This window comes from Tauraco erythrolophus, chromosome 1 (assembly GCF_009769465.1).
Source record: "Tauraco erythrolophus isolate bTauEry1 chromosome 1, bTauEry1.pri, whole genome shotgun sequence".
NCBI lineage: Eukaryota > Metazoa > Chordata > Aves > Musophagiformes > Musophagidae > Tauraco > Tauraco erythrolophus.
The window spans coordinates 32,657,959-32,678,891 of record NC_141465.1 but is presented as its reverse complement, the minus strand read 5'-3'; the positions used below and the strand labels follow the sequence as shown (position 1 = coordinate 32,678,891).

The following is a 20,933-nucleotide window of genomic DNA, read 5'->3' as shown; positions in this document are numbered from 1 at the left end:
TGCCTTTAACACCATTTCAGCAATGACTACTCTACACTGGTGACAGCTTTCATAAAGTTTCACTATGAGAGAAGTGCATGGTTTCCTAGGAGCTCCAGGCATCTAAAAGAAAATTTTGGCGCTTAAGAGGCTACCTTGATTCCAGTAACTGCTTGAAAAGTCCAAACACGAGCCTTCCTCTGGCCTTTAGCTAATCACTTCTTTTTCTCCAGGTGAGGTAATTTTTACATATCTCACAAAGATGCAGAGAGGCTTACTTAGTCATTTTGCAAAACATTTGAAGTCACGTGCAACCATCGAGTGTTTAGGACTGTTGTGTACTGTCTGTGGCCACCCTTGGATACCACTCTTCCTGTGTGCCCAGAGCCGGCAGCGCTGGGGGAGATGCTCACTCGGCAACGCTCTCTTCCTAAGAGCCACCACAATAAAAGTTTAGTCGCGGCGGTCATGTCCAAATAATGTTAAATATCTGACTAGGTCCACAAGACAAGGTAGTTTAAAAGTTCTGACTCAGATTTCGTCCTTATCCCACTTCTCAGTGTTCTGCAAGCTAAGCTAACCGCATTTACATTCCCTCAGACATATATGGAGACCATCAGTTTGGGAGCCATTTGTGTTTTGACACACAGAGAATTATCTGTAAACGTTACAATGTTCCAGGTCTTCCAACAGTAGATGTTCTTGGGTCTCCAACAGATATCCACATACCCCTGCCTGAGAGGTACGGCAAGAAAGAGGTAGGTTGCTTTTGGAGAAGTAATTAATGTCCATAATACTGATGGAATATATTGAAGGTGCAGTTCTAATCAGATGCTTACAAATGCAGGTGTTAATTAAATACTTAAACTATCAAGGATAATCTGTGTGCTTTTAACCTGACTTTACAGATCTCTAGAGCACCACAGAAGAAGCATACCCACGCAGCTCCATAGCTGAAATAATTTGTTATACTGCCAATAGAGCTCTGATAACTCTTGGCAGTTAACTCCGCCTCCACAGTATTTTCCTCCGCTGTAAACATTGCGTACATAACATTTAAAACTAATTACTTGAAAGGTAATAATTGACACTTGTAACACTTTCCATGTGAATATGAATGTACAAGGCTGGAGCGTTTCACTATCCTTATCTAAGTTGTGGAGGAACCAAGGCAGAGCAGTAAAAAGACTTGCAAGTCAGCATGGTGGCTGCTGTCTTCTGGTAAAAAATGCAGATGGGACACAAGCCCCCAGATTTTAAGCATCATCTTGTTCATAGGCATCCTTCTGAGTCTACCCCAAAGTTTGGTGAGGGCTCCAAGGGACAGCAGCTGGTCAGGAGCTGGCCTGTTCATGGGCCATGTAAGGAAACTCAGAGCAGATCAAAAAGCAGAAACAGAGAACACAAGTTTTTAGTGATATTCAAAACAAGTCGCATGCAGCACTTGCGGCTTGTTTTTTTGCCTGCAGTCTAGTCCTTGAGTCTTTTTGAACTCTGCAGTAAAGCCACGCAGGCTTTTTTTTTAGCTTCCTCTTCTTCCTTGAGCACCTAGGAATAAACGCCACTTACTTCGGTAGGTCTTAAACTCCCAGTGGACGAGCAAGCCTGGGCAATTTTCAGGGGAGCAGGGAAGGCTTTGACACAGGCGTTGGAAGAGCCGGTCTCTGCCCTTAGCCAGAAGGGGGACATCTCCCGAGCAACTGCTCCAGCTCCAACATGGGAAGAATGAAACAGATGTTTCTGTGCTTTAACATGTACTGGTGAAGACTGAAATCTTGCTGGTTTGAATACCAAACTCTCCAGAGGAGTCCTCTTCCCCGTGTCTTAATTTTCAGTGTTGCGGTCTTTTTTATTCCATCTATATTTAGTCAGAGAAGGGATTTAGAGGAATGTAAATAAGTCAAATGTATGTCTGTAAACATATGAATGAACTTGGCAGTCCACTGTCAAGTGGTCTGTTAAATGTGTTGACATGATCATGTTGTATTTTGACAGATTTAGGAGCCTGTCTGGTTTTCCCACTCTTACTTTCTCTCTTTCTCTGTCTCACACACACACACATAAAGACTCATTCACATTTTAAAACCAATCTAACCAGGCAGGCCCTATATTTGGCTGTACAATAGACAAACTGAAACTTCTTTTAGATCTTGGGCACCTTAAGTTAACCAGTTACTGTTACACAGATAGATGGATAGACAGATAAAATACTTGTAGATTACCACATGGGTAACATTCATTTTCTTTTGACATCTGCAAATAGCTCAGCCTTGCAGGCTGACAAGATAGTCACAAGTGGAGTCAATAAGGATACTGCTTGTGTGTCCTACAGCTTTGTTGCTCTGAATAGTCTTTGAAAGCTGTGAGGACAGCGGTTGGAGCCCCCAGAAGCCAGTGTTCCTGCTTGTCTGCCAAGAGGCAGTCTATCAAAAGGAAAAACATCTTGGGCTGGAGCCTCTGGAGTGCATATGCCTTCTAATATATCCTTGAAGAGGAAGTATAGTCAATTCTCTGCAAACGGTCATCCATCCTACCAGCCAATAATATCAGGTGCTGAAAAAGTCCCTCTGTATAAATTATCTCCTATTATTTAGCCATCTCTTAGACTGGAGAGTAAAACAGCAGGATGTTTGCCAGCTGTTTTAAAAAGTTTCCCAGAGCAGCATCAGCATCCACATAATCAGCCTTAAACAGTGCAGTGGCCACGGTGAGATGACGACATGTTCTAGGAAAGCAAGTTTTACCCAGAAATTAAGATTGTTTACTGAATTCTCCCGAAGTGAGAAGATAACTGGTCTCAAAAGCTGTTTTTCCCCTCTTCTGCCTATTCCCCTTTTAAAAACATGATTTTTCTGGAATGCTTTGTTAGCAGATATGTTCACGTATTGCAGACTTTACAGGGGATGCGCTCAGAGACCTGCCTGCTGCAAAGGCAGCTGGGCTTATCCAGGGAATGGCCTCAGGGCAGCTGATCTGTCCAGAAGGATCATTTCCATTGCGCTGGCAGTGATGGCTGTGAACACCCAGCTCTTGTTGCTTTTCAGGGATGCGATTTTGTTCCATCCATGAAAAAATATGGAAATGCTCAATAATGTCTACTAATGCAGAGTGACATGTGAGCACAGTAGATAAGAGCAAGTTTGGTGGGATTGGGAGCTTGGTTTATATACATATAATTTTACATCTATAGATATGTAATTTTTTTTATATATATAGACATGTAATTTTAACGAGAAGAGAAATGACTCTGTTTTGACAGAGGGGTAAGTTGGAGTTGTTTTCAAGCTGCTTCACAAGGCCTAGTAGAAAAAAGCTGACTGGGAGTGAGAGAATAGGTATTTTCCTCAAAACTTTTTTGACCTCTGTGGTTGAATTGCTGGTTTTGTTTTGTTTCCTTTTTCACGTAGGAGAACCATGAATTTCCAGCTCTTCTGTGCTGATCGCATGTGTTTCAAGTAATCATGATGTTGTCTGTGAAGCCACTGCTTCGCTTTCACTTTTGACCACTGAAGACCGGACCTGTTTCAGAGGTGATACGAACTGCTCAGTCTCTGATGGAAGAAAAGGCAAGTGGTACCCGCAGCCCCCTTTAACCACCCATCGCATCGCAACCCGCTGCCCTGCCCCTCTGCTTGCTCTACGCAGCTTCACGCATGCCCCGGACACCAGTCAAAGCCTTTTCGGTGTTAAATCAAGCCTGTGGTTTGCAGGCACGGGTTTCGCAAACGCGGCCAGTGACCCGCTGGTGCACAATGTCAGAGGAGCACTGCTTGCACGACGCCTTTTTTGGAGGAAGTGGGGAATGCCCTGGGAACCTCCTGTGGAAGGAGCGGCGTGGGCCACCTCTGCAGCTGTCTGCAGCCACGCAGCCAGCTCCGGTCCTCGCTGACTGTGAAAATGTGGGGAAGGAGGAGGGGAGAAATGCAAACAGGAACATCGCCGCTGAAATGTTTACCATCTGGCTTTGAGAAGACGAACATACAATGATGTTAGTTTTTTAACCGACAAGCAGAGAAACTTGGTGGTTTGGTTTTTTTTGTTTCTGAGGGTTTTTTTTTCCTTTTTGCATCAGTGTCTTTGACATAGTCTCCTAAACTCCCTTGTCCTACCTCATCCCCCTCGCTTTCCTATGCAGAGCCATTAAAGGCTTACAATGGAAATATTTCTGCATCTATGTAGTGGAAAACACCCGTTTAAACCGGATGTTTGAGATCAGAAGGACTGACCCAGAATCTGCACTGGGGCAGACATGAAAGCACGAAAATTTCATTCACGAAGGTTTTCTGGGACCAGTTCTCTTCTGCCTAAGCGGAGTCACGCACATGCTGGCTCAGACGCTCCCACAGCGTTTCCAGAGCAGAGTCAACTGCTTTTAAAGTTATGCAGGGCTACATCCTTAATGGAGAGAGGCCATGAGCGCAACTGGGAACAATTACCAGCTGAATAAGATGTTCATCTGCAAGGGGTGCACTTTTGCCAGCTACTACCCTTGGACGGCCCAGAGAGTGAGAGGCACAGTCAATCCCACGCCTACTTGTTTTCCTTCCCTTCATCGCCACAGTTTCAACTGATTTTGATTACTCTGGCGCCAAATAAATGAAAACATTTCATAGACATATAATCATCCGTCACTGTGAAGAAAGGAAAAATGCTTGTGTACTGTATGTTTATAAATACGCTTAATGAAAAAAGGGATAGATCTACTCTTCCCAGCCTTGTGCGGCTGTAGCCAGCATAGCTGCGTGTCATATCAGAAAAGCCGGTTCCTGCTGACATCCCAACACGGTCCCTGGCCCAGCTGCGGAGCTGGTGGTGCCACGGAGGGATGCATAGGCCTGCCCTTTCCTTCCCATCAGGTCACCAAGGTTAGTGCCTGGGGAGGTGTAAGCGATGCGAGGTGTCAGGATGCAGGAGCTCAGCCTGTGCCCATGGACTGCAGTGGAAACGCAGCACCTGGGAGGGAGGAAAGGGAAGGGAGAGAGGTGGGGAGGAGGGGAAGGAGGAAAATAACCTGCAAGCACAGTATGCTGCAACTTGCTCTGTTCCTGGAAAGAGCCTGACTGGGCTCCCACCAGATCAGGGGCCATTGGCGTTGCCAGGTGAAAGGGAAGAGCAGTCATGGCTGCAGCAGTGTGACAGCCCATGTGCTGCTCTCGTCCCGCTGGAGCATCCAGCTTCTCACACAAACTCCGTGTGCAGATGCTCATCAGGAAGCTTTGTGGCTATTTGGCAACGGGCTTTCCTTACATATTTATTAATTTTTTACTACAGGGAGGGTTTGGTTTGTCTCTGTTTTGAGGAGCACACTGCTTGTCATGTCAGGCTAAATACAACTCAATACAAGAATGCCATGCCCTAAACGCAACCTTTAAAAAGGCCAGATCCTCTTCTGTAATAAGAAAATAAACGTGTAAAAAATGTCATGAAAAATTGCCACTAGGATCTATCTATTAAGCTCTTTTGACCCTTATTCTTTACATGACAGATCTGCTGACAGGTTACTGTTTGCATCTGGCTTGGACCCACAAACACAGGCATACTGTTGGCCTTTTCTGAACTATTACCTGAGCTGCAGTTTGCAGAAATCATTCACATCAAGCTTTTTTACCTCTTGAAGGTCTTGTGAGCATTGAGTGGAAACGAATAAAAATTAAACTTAGGAAGTGGACAAATTAAACAGATAAAATATTGTGGCAAGATGTCATGACAGGGGCTTGTGGAGGTGGATGCTGCTGCAGGAGCAATTAAATTGCACCACACAGGATGAACTTGCAAGGCTGTGGTGGGCAGGGAAGGAGAGAGATTAGATTATCAAAGGCTCCTTCTAAGTGGCTACACCTTGGCAGGAATATCCTGCAATAGCTGAGAGATGCAAGCACTGTCACTACTCTGAACACAGTGCACAGTGAGTTTCTCTTTCTAAGGCACAGGCAGCTTGCAATTCACATTTTTATTTATCTTTTTTTTTTTTCAATGCTACATAGCTGACACAACATTTCAGGTTTTGTGACCCTGTTGTAAAATAATAGTGTTTCGTGTTCCACTGGAAGCACCACACTATGAAAAAGAGAATATTTTTCTTCTTTTCAGAGAATGATCAATGATTTATTTTTCTTGTATCATGTTGAAAGATGGTTTTAAAACATGCTTCAAAGCCTGTCCTGTGGCTTTTGATGGTTATTTTGTTATATCTGAAGATTTCAGATGTGGTACTGACACCACAACAAGATCTGCAGTCTGGCTGTAGAGCAGTGTCCTGTCTTCCAAAGCAGAGAATAGTCTTTCTTTTCTTGAAGTCAGGACACCCAGTCACAGTAACTGTCCCCCGGGTATAGGCTGGCCAACACCATAGACTGACTATGCGGAGGGAAGAGCGGGTTAGGTTGTGTTTTCTGATAGAAACATAGAGCTAGAGAGTTGGAAGAGACCTAGGTCATCATTTCCATTTCTAAAATATAAGCAGGACCAGCTATACTAACGGGCAGGACCAGTATTTCAAGCATTCTTGCTCTTCACAACTTCCAGTGGTGGTGAGTTTGCCAATCTCCCTAGACAGTTTATTCTATTGCTTGATTATCCTAAACCACAGAAAGATTTTCTTCATGTTTTGCCTAAGTTTCCCTACCTGCAGTTAAAGACCATCACTCCTTTCTACCTGCAGTGAATAAGGAGCATGGCTTACTCCCATCCTGTTAGCCTGTAACAGGTTTAAAGACAAGTATCAGCTCTCCTTTGAGAGACTGGGAAACAACTCCATCTGAATCTGTCCTACAGAACACATTTTTCAAGGACACATTTTTCAGATTGCCCACATTCTTGAGCTACGGTGAACTGTGAAGGTCCCAGCGCTCCCACTGGGGTATTGTCAGTACTGACTCCAACAGAAAGACTATGTTGTGTGACTTGCCCGTGACACTCAGAACTTGCTTCTTCTGTAGCCACGATACATTTGCACCATGTGGACTACAAGCCCCGTATACTCCTCTGCAGAACTTCCATCGAGCCAGTGTTTCCCCAGGCAGTATTTGTGTATCTGGTTATTGCTAAATATACAACCTTGAACTTGCACTGAGTGAATTTCACCCTCTTTATCCACACTGTTGCTCACTGGGTCAAGATCTGTTAGGATTTTAGGCTTGTCTTCCAAAGCGTTTGTGCTTTCCACTGTTCCAATAGCATCAGTAAGAGTGCTGTGTTCTTCCTCTCCCAAGGAGTTAATACAGGGGGATCACACCTGATGCTTGTTTTCCTTGTCCTTGTTAGCTGGGCTCCTCCACACCATCTTACCTTCTACCTGCTCATAGGGAAATGGACCAGGAAAGCATCAGAGATCCTGGAGCTGGCTTCCCTCTTTCCCTGGGAACGTACCTGTTACCTCAGGTTCCCAAGGGCAGTTGCTAACAGCTCTGGGACAGCTTCAGCCAGTTGCCAATCTATTCTAGGGTTCGATTCCATCTGGTGTATCTGATGTCAAAATGCCCAAGAGCACATCCCTGCTGGTACTTCAGTGTGAATCAGGAGTGTGCTTTTGAAGTAAACCTCCTGCCCATTCTCCTCCCAGAGCTTTGGCTCATGCTGTGGAGCACTCACAGGACACAGGAGTGGAACGACTTTCAGATGAACCTAAAACGCAAGGTGCGCTCTGGCCTCAGTCAGTGTACGGACCAGACTAGAGTTAATTTGAGGTAAACCTGCCTGGTATACGTACGATGTAGAGGTCATGACCTCAGCATCAGCCATTCCCTGGCACTATTACTTCTTGTAATTGTTTTCTATGTATGCTTGAAGGCTTGCCTCCCCATCAACAACAGAACTGTGTAAGCCAGCTCCTTGTAGCTGACCATTTCCATAAAGACTTACATGAAAGACGTAATAGACCCTGTGGTTTCCTTGGGATCTATTATCAGGTTTCCCTGCCCAGTGAACAGCAGACTGGCTCCTTCCTTGAAGGGCGGGTGTTAGATTACTGGTTGCTTGACACGCGTGCACGTGTGTGCAATCTCCACACAACTGTGACAGCGCGCCCGGGGTACTGCTCCTCTGAAACACGCATTACAGCCAGGCATCTGGCTGTGATTAAGGTACAGTTTAACCCTATGTAAAATCCCTTCTTCCCTCTTTCCATCATTAAATATGGGGAGTCTGAACGTGTTGCTTAAAGCGTTCAGAAAGCACAAAAATATCTTTCTTGCACTGATATAGGAGTGCAGACTTGCTAAAACCACACCTCCATTCCCAGGAAAGTAATTTTCATCTGGTGACCAATGTTAAACAGTGCCAAAGTAGGTAGGCTGAGCAGGTAACTTAAAGCAGACTGTAAGTGATTAAAAACATATAAATGAACATTGAATTTTATTTAGGATGCTGACCAAAGTGGGTTTTCTCACATGTTCCTCAACTTACAAACTTTCAGGGCTGCTGTCCAGGCTCTGATATCAAGACATGACTGGTTAACTGCTACCCTCTGGAAACACTATTTGAGGTTTTTCTTATGATATTATGTCATCGTCCATGGCATAATATTTCAATACCACATAAAGTGGGTTCATTATGCATTATTACCAAATGGTTTAGAAATACACAAAGTTCCTAAGCAATACAGAAGGAAATATATTTTTACTCACTTCCACTCAACTTTCATGCAGATTGTTTTAATATTTTATTTAATTAGCATTTACTGTGCCTCCCATACAACAGCTGTCTTTCCACCGAATGCCACAGAAATGTCTGAACAAAAAAATGAAGATAAAGTAATGGAATATCTTCTATTTTGCATGCGAGTATAAGGTACAGTTGTGTTTTGTTAGGTACAGGGGCTTTTTTCAAAGGCTCGTGTTCAGCCTCGAAGCAAATCTCTTCTCTGGGTTGAAAGGGAATAGAAGGGAATAAAGAAACAACCTACTTTGTACAAGCAAACAAAAGTAAATTAATAGATACAATTCCAGTCTTTTACAGTATTTGCATCCTGCTTTGTAGCGCCACAGATCAATTTGCATTTGAGGGGAACTTCTGTTTGTAGTGGTTCTTCACTCTGCTGGCTGCCCAGGAACAGAGGCAGGGTTTTCCTTGCCCTTCACATCTGATCTTCGAAGATATGCATCAGCTCATCCTGTACCACCTTTTGGAAGAAGACAGAATCAAAGTGCCCTTTAGCTTAAAATCATGAAAGTCTCAAAAGGTCTAAATAGAAAACAAACGCAGACATTTATTAAGAGCAGGCAGGGAAAGAAAACTTAAAGGCAAAGAGCTGGCATATATCTTGCCTGTTCAGCCATAAGGAGTCAAGCTCTAGAAAGCTGGTTTAATCTCAGAGCAGCTCGAGTAGAGTTTAGCTGCTTTGACGTCGATTTCTCTGCCCTCTTGCAGGCTTCCTCAGCAAATTACTGCCACTTTCTGTGTCATTGTCCAAGGCTGAAGGGAGGATCAGTAATGTCTTATATACTGTTTAAATTGTAAACTGTTCAGACCATAGCAAAAACAGTTGTACAGTGCATAACCCCCAGAGGCTGGCTATGCAGTTTCTAGGAACAAACAGTTACAGAAACACATCAGCGACACTTCACTGATGTTCCCCTTTTTCACTCCCTTACCTAGTCTGGCTCTGAGGTGCATTCCTTGATCTCTGTGTCTCTGTTGTTCCCCTCTATCACCTCTTGCAGGTGCATGAGTCTACATTTCTCCTATGAAGACAGGCTGAGAGAGTTGGGGTTGTCCAGCCTGGAGAAGGCTTCGAGGAGACCTTCTAGCAGCCTTCCAGTACCTAAAGGAGGCCTACCAGAAAGCTGGAGAGAGACTTTTTAAACGGGTGTGTCATGACAGGACAAGGGGCAGTGGCTTTAAACTGAAAGAGGGCAGGTTTTTATTAGATCTAAGGAAGAAATTCTTCACCCTGAGGGTGGTGAGGCATTGGAACAGGTTGCCCAGAGAAGCTGTGGATGCCTCATTCCTGGAAGTGTTCAAGGCCAGGCTGCATGGGGCTTTGAGCAACCTGATCTAGTGGTTGGAACTAGGTGGTCTTTAAGGTTCCTTCCAACCTAAACCATTCTATGATTCTGTGATTCTACGTCTTGACGCTTTTTTCTGCACTCTATTGCATGCGAATCAGAAGGTAACACTAACAACTCTGTCATGCTCTCTTCCTTAGGGCAGTGTGACTTTTGGGATGAATATATGTAGTCTCCATCTCATAAAGTCATACCTTCATATGCATATGGAGCTCTGTGATGGGTTGACCTTGGCTGGACGCCAGGTGCCCACCAAAGCCACTGTATCACTCCCCTACTCAGCTGGACAGGGGAGAGAAAATATAACAAAAGGCTCATGGGTCGAGATAAGGACAGGGAGAAATCATTCACCAGCTACCATCAAGGGCAAAACAGACTCAACTTGGGGAAATTAGCTTAGTTTATTACTAATCAAATCAGAGTAGGATAATGAGAAATAAAACCAAATCTTAAAACACCTTCCGCCCATCCCTCCGTTCTTCCTGGGCTCAGCTTTGCTCTGCCAGCAGCACAGGGGAACGGGGAACGGGGGTTGCAGTCAGTGCATCACACGTTGTCTCTGCCTCATCTTGCTCCTCAGGAGGACTCCTCACACTCTTCCCCTGCTCCAGCATGGGGTTCCTCCCACAGGAGACAGTTCTCCATTAAATTCTCCAACATGAGTCCTTCCCACGGGCTGCAGCTCTTCACAAACTGGTCCAGCATGGGTCCCTCCTGCAGGGTGCAGTCCTTTAGGAACAGACCACTCCAGCGTGGGTTCCCCATGGGGTCACAAGTCCTGCCAGCAAATCTGCTCCAGCGTGGGCTCCTCTCTCTGTGGGTCCACAGGTCTTGTCAGGAGTCTTCTCCAGAGTGGGCTTCCCACGTGGTCACAGCCTCCTTCAGTCACATCCACCTGCACCGATGTGGAGTCCTCCAAGGGCTGCTGGTGGATCTCGGGTACACCATTAACCTCCATGGGCTGCAGGGGGACACCTGCCTCACCATGGTCTTCACCATGGACTGCAGGGGAACCTCTACTCTGGCGCCTGGAGCACCCCCTGCCTTCCTTCACTGACCTTAGTGTCTGCAGAATTGTTTCTCTTACATATTCTCACTCCTCTCACCAGGTGCAGTTTTCTTTTGTGCAGCTTTTTTCCCCCTTCTTAAATATGTTATCACAGAATGCTACTACCGTCATTGATGGGCTTGGCCTTGGCCAGCAGCAGGTTCATCTTAGAGTCAGTTGGCATTGGCTCGATTGGACACAGGGGAAACTTCTAGCAGCTTCTCACAGAAGCCACCCCTGTAGCACCCCTGCTACCAAAACCTTGCCACGCAAACCCGATACAAGCTCCTAAACTGTTCCAGGAGCTCAAAAGTGCTTGAGAACATGAGAGATCCTCCGCTGGGAGCAACTACTGCCTCCAGAGCAGCTTCTGTTGTCAGACCCCTGAACAGTGATGGATTTCCACAGTAAGCTATTTACTTGCTGGTCAAGAATATATATAAGACTCATATAACTTTGTAACTTTATGTAAGTTTGGTGGAGCGTATCAGATATTAAAAGCCAACCTACACACCATGGCTAAGCCACGTAGGATGAACTTTGTAGGCAATGCTTTGCGATGGATATGAGGAAGAGCTTTCAGAGGGCTCAGAAGGGAAGCTTAGCTACAACACTACTGAGCCTGCCACATCCAGATTGTGCCCTCTGCCCGGCCTGCCTGGGGAAATGGAAGATTTCTAGTACCCCTGGTGGGAGAAAGGTTATTCAGACATAACTTCTCAGCAAGGCACTTTCCTATGAGAGTGATTTTTCATTAACTGCCCTAAAGGGGCACAAAGGAAATAATACGTAAGAGCTGATGTGCTCCTGATTAGCTGGTGCGTTACCCCTTCTCGGACTCCACAGAGGAAGAAATTAAATCAAACCGAGCGACAGCCACCCTTTGGATTTTAAAGGAATCAAAATAAGCCGCAACCACTCTCGGTGGAAGTCCTAGGATTCACGGTAAGGCAGAAGAGGCTCCCTTCCCTTGAATGTGCACCTTAACGCTTCTTCTTAGCAGTGTTCTAGTCATAAGACCTTGAAGTCAGATACATGTACAGATAAGGAAATAGTTCTGGTTTTTAAAGGGACAGAGCAAAATAAAGGGCACGTGACGTACCCTCCTGGCAGGACAGCTCTGTGAGGGGATTAAGTTGCAGCCCCAGCATGCCTGAAGCCGTGTACAAGCTCACAAACTCTACATAGCTAGCTTTAAGCAAATAAGCGATTTCCAGCTCTCAAAGACAAAATAAATAAACCTAAACAAAATGTGCTTATTTTAAGACTACGCTTCAAAAACCAGAGGCTCCCTTCCAATGGCATTCTTTCCATTGAGTTCAGTAGGCACAGGAGCAAGCCTTCAGATGTTTGAAACAGTGATTTCTGTCGATAGCTCAGTAAGCAGTCTCCTTTCATGGGTTTCCTTCTGCTGGCATTTTATCCATCTGTGTGGTCTGTTCTGAAGCTTGATGTACTGTGCTGCTGCAATCAGAGGAGATCCAAGGATTCCCCAAACGCTTTCCCTTGAGGGCACTTGGCATGAGACTTTGCCAGGGAAAGAGCACCTTTGAACACTGTTCAGTTGTGTGTTTTCAGAGACAAGCAGGCAACAAGCAGCATTCAGAGGTTCAGTCTGGGAAAGACATCCCTGCTCGATTCACTGCAGTTTCTCAAACACACCCGATACCTCCGGCGAAGGGCTGTTCAATACCACTGTGGGGTCATTTTTTCCTATGAAAATTTTTTGCCTAAGAAGTCCTATGGCAAGAAATTCATAGGATATGAATTGAGAGGTAAATGTATTTTATCATTGATCCACTGGTAAATTGGCCCAGAAAGATGACAATGCCAGTTTGCTTCAAGGGCTTTGCTCCTGGAAAGAGCAAGATCACTCTCATAAAACTACTGTTGATGGTGAGTAATGTGGATCAAAGAAAAACAGAGCTCCAGGATATCCGAAAGTTTCCACTGGTCAAGCTACTGATTGAAGCAGGATTTGGAAAGATTTCTTCCCTGGGGATCCCATCTTTCATTCCAGGTCTTTGTTCCACATCACTTTTTTCAATTAGGTCCTGACAGGCTAGGAGACATCCTAATCCCTCCAGCAAAATGGAAACCTGCACCAACTTTCCCTGATCACCTTAAATGTTCACTGAATCTAATCCAAGAGGAGCTACTTATTCAATAGAAATATTTGTAGTGGTTAATGGGAATGTATACACAGTTGCCATGATTTATATTTCGATGCCATTGGGCATTGAAACTTTGGGAACAGGGGCTTCCAAAAAAATTGATAGGTGAGTATACACTAGGATCAAGAGTTTCAGAAGCAGCTAGTGGTACAGAGTGCCTCTGTTCTCTGATAGCTCCTATGAACCAAATTGAGGGGACTTAATTTGAAGAAAGGACTTCCTATTGCTAAATTTTTCCACAGGTTCACCGTGGGAGTATGGAAAATCATTAGTTGCTACCAACAATTTTCACCATCACGTCTACAGGAGACTGTCTAACAGAAGGATTATTTCAACAAGATCATCTTCTCTCCCAAACTGTAAGGAGTTGCTCATTTTTCCTACAGATGTTCTAAATTCAGAGCGTTAAACCTCTGTCAACACAAAAAGAAGTGCTTTCTGTGTTGTGGTATGATCTTTTTATGTACATGCTCGCAGCCTGGGGTAAGTGGGTTCTGGTATGGTATTTCAGAGAAGGTTTTCCTCATAATTTCTAGGACTACTGCATAAAAGGTTGCAGACATAAAGGTGAATTTCTGTTCTCGGTAACTCTAAGCTTATAACACTGCAATTCCACTGAAACCGTGGTGTTTCTCTGTATTTAGCTACTGAACAAAGAGTAAAATTTAACAGAGAGGGTTGAACATGATTCAGTGCTTGTAAAGACTTCTCATTTGCAAGTTTCCCTCCCATTCTAGTGTCTGCCTGTTCACTGCTATGCGCTGTCTTGAGGCTACAGGGAATCTTGTACAGCTGTCATTGCAGCTTTGTAGGTTGACCAACACATGACAAGCTTATTAAGTGATGTGAACAGCCTTCTGTTGCTAATAGCTGGACCTCTGATCAACTCACACTCTCATTCCATAATTCACCAGCACATCTTTCCTTTAGAAGCAAACCTTAAATGAAAGTCACATTACAGTTAACTTTCATTAACTTTCTACATGGTACCTCATCCCACTGACGAACATGCATACGCTTAACACTTTTTTTTAAAAGACTAAGAAACAGTATGTTGGTTATGGCACCACCAGAACATCTGCTTTATCAGATATACCAACAACGGGTAGAACAGTGGCCCAGTACAGGATGATCTACACAAAAAGCACGACTGAAGATCTTCTTTATGGAGCAAACTGACTACACCCCGTCTTGCTTTAAGCCCTTTTATCTGTTGTATGAGTAAAGGTGTGGATGCTTCGTGGGCGGGAAGACTGTAGTCTCTGGGAAAACAAATGCATTCTTTGCCTGCTCAAGAGATTTTTCTCATCACAAAAATGTGTCCAATGCAGCAGCCGCTGGCTGTTTAGGAAAGCCTTCAGTCGCTTTCAGTGAGGGCTGGATCAGACCCAGTTGTGCCTTTCACTGAGCATGTGTACACACGTGTAGGGGCTGGGCTGCTCACTGGCCTGCAGGCAAAGGTCATAAGATACAGATCCTCTCATAGTCACAGCAAATTTTATGGTAATCAAAGGAGGGTATATGTTTGGGATGTTTTTTCCCCAGCCATTGCGATGACAGGGCCCACCAGGATGTTTGTAGCAGATGCAGTGGTGGAGATGTGCTGTGGCTGACAACAAGAGAAACTCAAACACTGTTTTGCAGGATATGCCCAGCTCACAGCTGCCCTCCACTTCAACTTAGCACATCTCCAAGCCAGCAATTAAGACGCACAAGTATTTCATGTTGAGAAAAGGGGAAAAAGTCCAGGCAGTGCCATGAGGCATGTATATGGAAGAAAAGGCAAGGAAATCCAGCATGGAAAAATGAGGTAAACTACTCATTTGACCACTCTTTCTTTTGTTAAGCTCTTTCTCAGGATGCAGTCATAGCACTAAATCTTTCCTTCAAAAAGTCTACGACAACAATTTCTTTGCACTGGTTCAGGGCAAATTGTCACTTCTACTCTCTTTCATTTAAGCCCGGATGAACAACAGCACTCCTCTGCTTTATTTAGTGGTAAAGATTCATTTATATGATGCTACATCTCTTTTCCATGAATGTCTGGATCTATTTTCTCTAACAGAGTCCACCTGCCCTCTTTTCAACTCCTGCATGACATACCCCAATCCCTGATCAGATTGTTCTCTCTTTGAATTTATCTCTGACTTTCCATTTTCTTCTAGCTTCTCCCTCTGTCTCCTTCTCCTCTTGACTTCTCTCATGTTGAGAAATTCCCATTGCAAATGGGTGCTCCTTGGTCTCTTGTTCACCCTTTTACATCACAGCCGTCTCTCCTCTATGCTGCCTCTTACACCCAAAAGGTCCTCCCAGATCCTGCTTGTTAGCCATCTTCCCTGCTCCTAATCACAACTACGCAAAACTAGTATACTAATCATGATCAGATGGGGCAGGGGGAACAGTTAAATCTTCTTAGAAGTGATTAATTAGAAGTAATTAATTAGGAGTATTAAACACACATAAATAAATTTGGTGGCATTTTTCAGCCAGGTTCCTTTAGCAGCTGGGTACCAGAATCCTTTGTAGAACATTTGGAAAATCTTCCCCAGGAATCTGTTTGCTGTTTACAGGGGCTGCACTGGGCGGGCATCCATCCATCTTTCATACTGGATCAGACTGGAGCTTGGCACAGAGGCAGTCACAGATTATTTTGGCGGAGGGAAGTAACCAGGTGCAAGTCCCAGGCCACCAGCTAGCACACTCAGAGTCAGCTCATGTCATGGCACCATACTGGGAAGAGATTGACATATTCATAAAAACAGCAGCCTTCTCTGAGAACCTGTTACCAACTTCAGATTTAATGTATCCATCACTCACAATGTGCTGATATTCTTACAGAGAGCAAGCCCTGTCATAAATGTTAAAGACTTTTCTGAGCAATTAGACAGAATAAGGTAGTTTTGCTAGAATACCCTGTGAAACACAGATGCCAAGCATCATTCTCTAAGCCCAGAGAGAAGTAGAAGATCAGTAATTCAAAGTTTTATCAAAAAATTACCTAGATTACTTTTCTTTCTAAAGTAGCTACTTCTTATTAAGTAGATATTTAATTTCTTATTTTCTACATTTATAGGCAAACAATGAGTTGCTTTGAAAAATATCAACAAGTATATCCTAAAAAGTAAACAGCGTAACAATAGCTCATTACAACATCTGGACAATCTTACTGGTGTGTCTACAATTATAAAACAAAGGAGATGGTGAACTCTTCAAAATTTTCCCTCACTTGTGAGAAATCCCACTGATTCCAGAAAAAAAGCTCATGTGAAGAAATGTAAACGCGTATTACCTGTTTCACTGTGTTTGTTCTGTGACTTTACTGACAAAAATTCAAATTCAGTCCTTACAGATTTAATCCAAGTTCAATTCTTGCCACTGGTTAGTGCCAGGATATTATTCAGCTGTCTCAAGCTGCTTCACTATTTTATCTTCATCTAAATGGGATTTTGCTGGTGCAGATATTGAGACAGTGTAAAGTAGCGGCACTTGTCAACGTAAAGGGTGGGCTGGGACTCTGGCTGGAGTTTGCTCCTGTCATGGTTTAGGCTGCTCCGGCAATTAAACTCCACACAGCCACTCGCTCACCCTCCCCCACCCCCCAAGATGAGGAAGGGAATTAAAGGAGAAAAAGGAAAGAGACCTGTGGGTTGAGATAAGAAAAATTTAATACTACTGCTACTAATGTATAATATATATACATATATGTACAATGATAAACATATACAAACGAGTGATGTACAGTGTAATTGCTCACCACCCCTTGGCTGAGATCCGTCTCATCCTGAATTAACGATCCCAAAACAGATGAGTCCCGACACCGCAATCCCGGACGAGCGAAAGGCCCGAAAATAGAGAGCGAGACAGAGAGAGCACTCGGAGAGTCCAAGAGTGAGAGCCCTGGAAGAGCAAAAGCCCATCTTTCTGGCTGACCCTCACTTTTATACCATGCATGACGCTGCATGATATGGAATACTAATTGGCCAGTTTGGCCCTCAATCCTAAGTCTAAGTACAAATCCTAAGGAGAGTCATGGACCCTTTGTCCCGGCCATGCTCCCCCCTATCCTGTTGTGCTCCTGCACACTGGCAAGAACACGGCAGCTGAAAAGTCCTTGATGTCTCAGTGCCAACTGTAAACATCAGTGCGCTGTCAGCATTCTTCTTGGAGCACGTCTCAGACTAAAACCAAAACACGGAGCTCTTCTGGCTGCTAAAAAGAAGAGCTAACTCTGTCCCAGCTGAAACCAGGACAGCTCCCCAGCAGGTGAGGAAAAAAGAAAAGCCAATGAGGTGGGGTGTTGCTTGTTTTCACCAGTGTGCATCACTTCTAATTAGACAGAGCTGTGTCTGTCTCCAGGGAGTAGCACATCCCTGGCACTCACTGATTTTCACAGAGGGTTTAGGGATGTGAAGGACAGATCTGAATCAAGGCTGGCCTGCAACCTTTGCAATACCTGCCAGAAAACTAAAAATGCTCAGAAGTTTTATGTGAGCACTGGAACAGGCTGCCCGGAGAAGTTGTGGATGCCCCATCCCTGGAGGTGTTCAGGGCCAGGCTGGTTGAAGTTTTGAGCAACATGGTCTAGTGGAAGGTGATCCTGCCCATGACACGGGGCTTGGAACTAGATGATCTTTAGGGTCCCTTCCAACCCAAACCATTCTACGATTCTATGATCTTTAGGTGCTTATCTGGATTTTTGAGACCTTTCCTCTTTCCCTCCTTCTCCGCAAGTTTCGTGTTATTAATTTTTTCCCTCAATTTTCTGCCTTTTCCCCCTCTGGCCACAAGCATTGGACTCATGTCAATCCACCAGTAAAAGGCTGATGAGAAACTCTCCAAACTCTACTACTGAAAATAAGTTATTGGAAATCAATAAAACAGCTCTTGTATCCAGGCAGAAAAAGGACCAAAAATGGTGGCAGCACTGGTGCAGCATTTTTGTTATGGCTGCAAAACAGGAAGAACAGAAGGAAACAGTTAATTTAGGTCAGTCCTTTTTTTAGCTTAGTTATTTAATCTGGGTCACTTTTGAAATGAAACCTAAAGCATTTTATTTTGAAACTGCCAGAGAGAAACGGTCGGGTGTTGTTTAAAAATTTTTCCATGCTGTCCTCTGCTGTGTTGCCTGACAGCCTCAACTCACAGGCAGATCCGGTTCCTCTAAAATTGCATCTTTTGGTGAATTTCCTCCTCCGCATTTGTTTTAATTATTATTTTCATAACTCTTACACCTCATCCACTAGGTTATGAGAGGCCACCATAAGGCAGAGCTCCCTCCTGACGGCAAACGAGTGCCAGCAGCTCCAGCTTACTACAATACCAGTTTGCTGTTCCGTAACTCACGCTTTGCTATTCCACAGTGATTTTGCAAGAATGCCTGGCCCATGACGTTCCCAGCCTCTCAGTGCCAACTCAGTAAGTGGTTCAGGCTCAAAGTTCCTAATGCTGCCATTCAAAAGCACTCACCTTTGACACACGGCGAGGGTTTAGGTCAGCAGCTGGCTTTTTTTTCTTTTAGAAAGGCTGAAAACCTGAGGTCTCTTTCTGACACTCTTGGACAGAAGGAGACTCGTGCAGGTGTTGGAAGCCTTCACTTTGGCTTTCAGAAAAGTAGGAAGCAAGGGAGAGTGTTGAGGGAAAACATAAATTACATATTGAGCAAAATACACAGGCAGCTTCTAACCTCCTCTCAGTTTCCTCTCTGCAAGATCTGTGCCAAAAGCCTTAGCACGCAAAGTTGTGACAGAGAGAACCTGGGTCATATTTCTTTTGGGTACGTTGGGGATTGGTGAGATGGTGCTGTGAAGAGCGGCATAGTGTGCCTTACCTGACTAGGGCCGTTACCCAAACTGGAGTATGCAAGATTTGGAGCTTGCCCTTGACTGCTAGCCTCAAGGAGATTTTTGGTCCCCTCACTGTGAGCATTTGCTTTGCTTTAATCTTGCTCCATCCCGTGGATGGGACAAGTGGATGTAAAGGAATGGCATTCTCCTGGTATTCTCCTGCTCTGGTGTGCCTCAATCCATTCAGCAATTGTCCATCCCTGTTCATGTTTGAACCCAACCAGCTTTGTCTGAGGCTGGCCAGGCACACCATGCGTTTCACCCTGTGATGTCCAGGCTCTGCTTCCGATGGAGCAGAGCAGTGGAGTGCATCTAACACACACATTATGCCCCAGCATCAAACACATCCTGCTGCATTGAGATGTATGGTGTCTGTCTGGAAGATCTCAGGGGATTAAAGCCAGTCCAAATTGAAAGGAGGATGAAAACTGAGAGGCTGCTATCAGTGGAGGGAAGGAAGCCATTGTTTACGTACAGCCGGTCACTTGTAGGGCAGATGGAGAGACTACGGGCCTCCCTACATTGTTGTGTCAAACCTCAAACTGTAAACCTGACCTCCTAACACCTCCTGAGAGCAGTCAAAATAATCCCTAAATCATTCTGCTTTGGGCCTCTCAGTAGCTTGTGGGATTTTGCAGCCTGCAAGGTGGCTGGCCTCTGGGGCGTACCTTGGTGGGGTCAGATGATTACTGTGCTCTGCGAGGGGAAAAAGTCAGTTTAGATGTAGAGACTGATAAATCTTAGTGCTCAGAGCTTTCCCTGCATTAATTTATCATTCTTACTGATGAGACACTGAGTATTTGCTCTTAAAAAGCTGGACTTCTGTTGAAGGTTTTAGGGATGGAGTGGTGGTGGTTTTTTTCCAAAATTTTGGCGACCTCACAAGAGTCCAAATGGGATCTGTTGACCAAGACTTCAGAGTACATATATGCCTGGTGTCAGGGCTTGTTTACTGGAGGTCATGTTCCAGCCAATAGCCCCAGCCAACAGGGCCATGCTCTGCCGTGCTAATGAAGGAAATATATTCCTCAGTACACCTAAATCTTTTGAGTCCTACCCCATACACCAAATTAAACAAATGACTACCAGCACAATAATTTGATCTTTGCATTGTCATGTGGTCGTTTGTTAATTTGTTTCATGATGTGTCAGCTTCTAGATCTAAGACTGATATTACTCCCTGAAGGTTAACCATTATCTTGCATCTTATTCATTAGAAAGCAAAGGATGTCTAAGTACCAGTGACATCAGTTTTCTAAGGGCCTCCATCTACAGTAACTACAGGATAGTTTTAGAAAAAAATTGAGATTGGCATTAACGGTGTCACAGCTCACGTAGCAACATTTGGATGCCCTCCTTGGGGCGTGAATAGTGAAATGATCCAGTTTATTGCTCTCCTCTGAGCAACGCCAGCTACACTAACAGTACATTTTGACACAGATTTATTGTAAGGCTGTAGGAACAGCTGATGTGCACCCAGCATAAAATGGTACCGCAGTGCACTGGATGTTGCCAGCAACCCTTGCCCACTTTTTTAAGGATTCACAGCTTCTCTGGTGGGTGTAGCAGTGGCCTGGGAGAAGAATCGTCCATCCTCCCACTTGAGTGTAGCACAGACCCACACAGCACAGTCCTTTCCTTGAAAATTCAAGGTGGTTAGATCTTAATAAAGCGTATTCCTGTGTACTATTTACAGCTGACTGTTGACAGAGCAGAGACCGGAATGGGAGGCTACATGTCGAAACACTCAGGCTCTTCCCTTGCATCATCTGCCCTAGCTATGAGATGACAAAACCTGCCCAACTGTTGCTTGTCGCATAGCATAGCTATGCCACGGCCTTCATGGCACATGGCTGAGGTGAAGGTATTAACATAGCTGACATTT

At 44.6% G+C, this 20,933-nt stretch overlaps 1 long non-coding RNA gene across 1 annotated transcript; it reads left to right on the top strand.

Moving 5' to 3' along the window:
• The first annotated feature begins 3,205 nt into the window (after nucleotides 1-3,205).
• LOC147529384 (uncharacterized) lies at nucleotides 3,206-4,912 on the top strand. Its single transcript, XR_015223040.1, has 3 exons — nucleotides 3,206-3,242; nucleotides 3,387-3,545; nucleotides 3,690-4,912. It is a non-coding gene; the product is annotated as an uncharacterized LOC147529384 (long non-coding RNA).
• Nucleotides 4,913-20,933: the final 16,021 nt, after the last annotated feature.